General features: G+C 45.1%; 1 pseudogene; it reads right to left on the bottom strand.

The window, feature by feature from the left end:
- Positions 1-2,461: 2,461 nt before the first annotated feature.
- On the bottom strand, positions 2,462-3,565 carry LOC103441495 (transcription factor GTE1-like; annotated as a pseudogene).
- Between the last annotated feature and the right edge of the window lie 2,319 nt (positions 3,566-5,884).

Below are 5,884 nucleotides of genomic sequence, written 5' to 3'. Positions count from 1 at the left end.
TAAAGAGCCAACACCATATCAACTGTTTTGAAATATTTGCGGAGGAAACTCGAGATCCGTCAACAGTTGAAGATGAGTACCCGGGAGCAACGCTAGGTGAGCAACCAGGCAAAGGTTCCTGGCAATCAGTTCCTGATCGGACGTTTAATTTCAGGTTCCGACTGATTGCTTCCTTTCTCCTTGTTCTGCAAGCAAGAACAAGGGCAAAGGAAATGATAGGGAAAAAGCATGATATGAGATACCTTTGCTTTCAACCCCGATGATATGAGATACTTTTGCTTTTGAAGAAGTAGCGGATGATCAACACATGTGTTTGTTGAGCTTGTCTCCACATGCTTCGATGCATCATTTTCATTCGCCTCTTCTGTTCTCCTGGCCGATGTGGTATTTTCTCTAGAAGCATAAGATGTTGAGATAATGGGTACTTCGAGAGCAGTGCTAGGTGAGCAATCAGGAAAGATTCCAAGCAGTCGGTTCCTTACCAGGAGCTTGAGTGGAGGTTCCGACATATTGCTTTCTTTATCCTTGTCATAGTAGTGAAGAGGGAGGACAAAGAAAAGGATAGGGTGAAAGCATGCTATGAGATACTCTTGCTTTCAACCCCAGTGATATGAGATACCTTTGCTTTGATGTGATTTGGCTGAGGAAGCGTTTCCAGGGAGGCAGAAAAAATTGAGTTTTGGTTGCAGATGCCTTCGGCAAGGAAGAAGAGTCAGGGTGGATGTGTGTCTTGCTAGAGGATGAAACTCGAATTATATGGTGAGCTCCCAACAGCAAGTGGCAGGGTGGATGTGCCTTGTCTCCCATGCTTTGTCGGCCAACAGTCGGGTAGGTGAGTATGATGGACTCCACACGTTTTCAACCTTGTCAGTGATCTCTGGCAAAGTTGCACGTGATAGCCGAAAGCTGAAACTGCGTCTGAAAAGTGTTGACGGATTTTACGCAGGAAAATCCGGGTTTTGAAATTCGAAGAGTGGCGTTTCTTTAATTTTTTTTTTTTTTTTTTTTTTTGAACAAGTGGTTGTGTTGCCTCTTCTTTTTAAAGAGGTGTCAATCATTTTCAACCTGCACGCTTTGAAGATTGCTTGCCTCTGAAAATCGTTCTTGCTGTATTTCTGAGATTTTTTTTTTTATCCACTCCAACCCTTTTCTTTTAACATCTTTTTGGAAATTGCTAACTCATCTAACATTTGTTTAGATTTGAGTCTTAGCAGTGGCGCAGGTGCACCGAGTCAGGGTAATATATGGCGCCCGTCCTTCTCATCTTCTAATGACCCCCTTACAGTTGACGACTCTATAATGAGGGACGCAGCAACAGCTACGGTTGTAGCTAGAAACCTTATCACTCCTGAAGATAATAGGATGCTTTCACGACGGTCCGATGAATTAGCTGTTCGAGAGTCCCATGCTCTCAGTGTTCAGTGTGCGAACTCTGTTTCCAACCTGGGCCAACTCTTACTTGTTCGAACTCACCAGGTTGAATCATTGACAGCCGAGGCGGTAGTCCTTAATCAAGTGATCAGACAGCTGAAGTATGAGAATAAAGAATTGCAGGTGCTTGCAAATAATTATTCGACGAGCATGAAGAGGAAGTTTGATCAGTTGCTAGACTCCGGAGGTCGGATTCAAAGTGACAATCCGAGATTTGTGGATGTATTCCAGAGGGACCTTTTGCCTTCGTCATCTGAAGTTCGACCAAGTATTGAGGTTCCGAATAATCCATCCCCAACGCTTCCCTCTTCTAGGGTTCCGCCGAGTATTAAGGCTTCAAGTACCGAGGCTTCACATAAGTCGCCGAGTACCAAGGTTTCAAGTACTGAGGCTTCACATAAGTCGCCGAGTACTAAGGCTTCAAGTATTGAGGCTTCTCATGAGTGACATTCGTGAAGGTTTTTTTTTTTTTTTTTTTTTTTTTTTTTTTTTTTAGAGATATCAATGAACATGCTTTACTTTATTCAGTATGTTGTGCTAAAACATAGATCTGACTAATGCGCACTATTCTTTTACTCCCTATTTTTTTAGACGGAAATTTGTCGTCTTCCCTCCGCTTTCTTCCTTTCAATTATTCTATCTCCACCACCTATTTCGTTTTTTTTTTTTTTTTTTTTTTTTTTTTTTCATACTTGCTAATAGTAGCATACACCATGACCTGTCTTTTCTTGCTTTTTATCTTTTCCTTTGGATGGTGCCTGTCAATCTGTCAATCACTTTCTTTCTTTGCTTTCGGTGGCTGGTCACCATTTGAAAACCTTTTTTTTTTTTTTTTTTTTTTTTTCTTCTTTTTTTTTTCTTTATATATGGTGCTTTGTAGGCATGGAACTCGACGGACGATGAGCTGCAGTCGAGGCTTCATGACCGGCTAGTCGTTTGACGGCGGTTTATTGAAGTTCTTCGTTGTTGTTTGTCACGGACGGAGAGAAGGCCTTTGGGTGTGAGTTGACAAACTTTGGTTTTGTCAATCTCATTCAAAAGCAGCAGCCATGGCGGAGAAGAGCTGCAGGTGGTGCGAATTGTTGATGACGGCAGATGTGTTGCAGCTCAACCCTTTGAAGGCATGCTGGAGGAATAAGAGATGGCAATCGCCAGCCAATTCTTTTGTCGAATTGCTAGTTGGAAGAGACAATGCTTCTGGAGGGTCGAATCTGATTGGGAGATTACGAGAGCAAGCACCAAAGGAGATGGGACATATGTGCCAATTGACGGCATCAGCTCTTCCATTGAACACATTATGTGCACCTGCCCTCCTTTTCGCCGCCAAGTACTGAGCATCAATGTCAAGATCCACTTCTTGCGCAGTTGCTTGGAAGTTGGGGTTACTCTGTGCATCAATTTCTAGAGCCTTGCTGAGATCTTCGGCAGATAACTGCGAGAGTGCGGTCCCGAGTTTTCTTTTATCATCCGAAGACATTTTCCTGCACTTCTGAACCACTGTTTGTCTGAGGTTCCTCAAATACACATCAATTTCAAAAAGCTCACTGCTTAGACCATTAGCCGTGTTGGCAAATGCAGCATCCTGAGATAGTTGCATGTTTCGCCGTGCCTCTGCTTCCTCGTCTGCTCGTCTTGTTTCCTCTTCAACAACTTTAGGCAGAAGCTTTAGCCATTTTTTTTTTCTTCGAAATTTTGCAACAACGATTGGGCCATCACATAGACATCCTCACCTTCATCATTATATTTCATTGCATTCTTGAAAACCAGCCTCACATCAGCATATATCTCTCCGACATTCTTATACTCACTACCATCCTTGGCTTCCATTCTATTTTTTTTTTTTTTATGGTACCAAGGTCCATGGGCTTCTCAATGACTTGATAATAGTCATGCAATCCCAGACCTTCAACATCTACAGGAACCATAAAGGGCCACGCCCAGTCATGCTTAGTGATCTGACAGAACATTACAGAAAATTGGCGCATAAGCTCTTGCATTCTCTTTGTAGCAGCGGCTTCCCTACGTGATGCATCTTGCTGCTGCTTCTTAGAAGCAGTTAACTGTTTATCCTTCACGATTGCAACACCTTTTGAAGTGGGTAGATGCGGATTTCCCGTAGTCAAGTAAAACCGTTCCACCTCAGCGGCAGAGACGAAGGGGATGAAGTTGTCGGTTCGTCTTTGAGGATTTTGGATATGTTGAACTCGGCATAGTTGTTGGACTGGCCGGCTGGGTCGGCGTCTTTTTGGTTGGTTTCGGGGGTGGCTTCCACGAGCACTCGGTCGGGGACGATTCCGCGTTGCAAAAGCGGACCCGGGCGACTCGGATGACTCAGTGGATTTCCGAAAAGTAGGAGCGGGAGGAGGCCTTGGGAGCAGAGAGGACGGACCTCGTAGCTCTGGAAGCGGATCTGCAAATCTGAGACCTCATCTTCTCAGTTCAGTTCTGATCAGAGAGAGAATCAGAGAGAGGGAGAGGTGAGAGGGGGCGGGTTGGTGAACCGGTTAGAGAAAAGTATGAGCTTTTGGAGCTTATTGCCGTCGCAGAGATTTGGTGGGATCGGGCCGGAGAGAAAGTTCCGGGAGAGGTAGAGTTCGGTGGCTGTATCATGCCCGCCGGGACGGTGCCAATAGGCCATTTTCTCGAGAAGACGGCGATTCTGAGGGCGGTGGATCGAGAATGGTCTTGAACTAAGGGAAGGTGGTTCCAGGCGAACTGAGCGGCAAGGAGATTGCCGGACCAGCTATGGCTGGGATGGGTGGAAAAGGAGGTGGTACATAGAGAGGTGGTGGTTGCGGTTTCCATAAAGCTTTTGAAGCTGCTATTCCTGCTTGGAGCAGGGCCGTGACTACCAGGCACATTGGAGGTGGATGGTGCTTCTTCCATGCTGCAAGAAATGGGAGATGGGCCTTGATTTATAACTGAAGTCTGAGCAGGCATTGGACTTGATCGCGGATTGGGCTTGGAGGCTGCCACTTGGGCCTGGAACACTCATACATATATTATTTCTTTTTCTTTTGTTTTGTTTTTTTTTTTTGTTTTTTTTTTTGTTTTTTTTTTTTTTGTTTTTTTTGTACAAAATTGACTTTCTTTAATAAAACATTTATTTTTTTATTTTGATGTGACTGAACTCGAAAAATTGAACATTCGAGCTGCCTACGTACCCCTCCAAAGAAGAGATCAAGTCGTAACGTAGTTCAAATGCATTTTTTTTTTTGATGATTTTGATCATGATTTTGATGATGATTTTGCCGTACACAGTTTATGTTCTTGCGGGCCAGGAGCTTTGGTGTTGCCTTTTATGCTCGTGCAGACCAGGAGCGGTTGGTGTTGCCTTTTATGCTCGTGCAGACCAGGAGCGTTGTGCCATGCAGTTTAGGCTCGTACAGGCGAGGAGCCTTTGTGTCTTGCAGTTTAGGCTCTTACAGACAAGGAGCTTTGGCGTTGCCTTTTATGCTCGTGCAAACCAGGAGCGTTGGTGTTGCCTTTTATGCTCGTGCAGACCAGGAGCGTTGTGCCATGCAGTTTAGGCTCGTACAGGCGAGGAGCCTTTGTGTCTTGCAGTTTAGGCTCTTACAGACAAGGAGCTTTGGCGTTGCCTTTTATGCTCGTGCAAACCAGGAGCGTTGGTGTCGCCTTTTATGCTCGTGCAGACCAGGAGCGTTGTGCCACGCAGTTTTGGCTCGTGCAGGCGAGGAGCTTTGGTTCGTCAAGCGATCTGAGAGAGTCGTTCCTCACAATCTTCATAGCAAGGAGCCTTGACTGAATAGTTGAAGAAGTCTTCTGGGAAGATGTCACGCATCGTGATGGGGACGGATGATCTTCGTGTCAAAGTTTCATTATCTCCAACACTTTCACATTGTTCTGGAGGTGAACAAGAGCTACTTTGCCCCCTTTCCCATTGGTGAACTTGTGGAGAAGACATATGCTTCTTGTGCAGTTTCTTTGGAGTGACATAAGTCCATCCTTCAACTTCACTCAGCTTGACTGGCATGTTTTTGGAACATGCCCCCAGCGATTGAGGTGAAGATTTTGGGTTGACAGAGCCGGAAGTGACGTCTTCTTCCAGGATTTCGTCTTCTTTGTCTTCTTGGGCTTTCTCTTCAGTGCAGTCCTCTTGGGTTTGTTGCCGTGAAGATTGGCCGGTGTAGAAGATGGTGCGCCTCCTTACCTTCAGTGGTCCTTTTGTGTCGACTTCCAAAGTTGCTTGGCGCTTCATCCTTGAAGGAATCGAGCTTCGAATATCGCCTTTTTCTACCAGCCTGTCGAGCTTTTCTTCCTTTGACCTTGTTTCCCTATTTCCAGAAAACGTCATGTTGTCTTCAAGTCTTTCCAAAGCTGATTGACGAGGAGGAGAGCTAGCCGTGCCGCTTTGTTTCTTGGGCTTTGATAACCTTTCAAAGACTGATCTTTGCGGTGTTGGCGTCTCAAGCCTTTTGAAGACAGAAGTTTG

The sequence above is a fragment of the Malus domestica genome, chromosome 08, assembly GCF_042453785.1.
Source record: "Malus domestica chromosome 08, GDT2T_hap1".
NCBI lineage: Eukaryota > Viridiplantae > Streptophyta > Magnoliopsida > Rosales > Rosaceae > Malus > Malus domestica.
The sequence above is the reverse complement of the archived record's forward strand: the minus strand, read 5'-3'. Positions and strand labels throughout refer to the sequence as shown.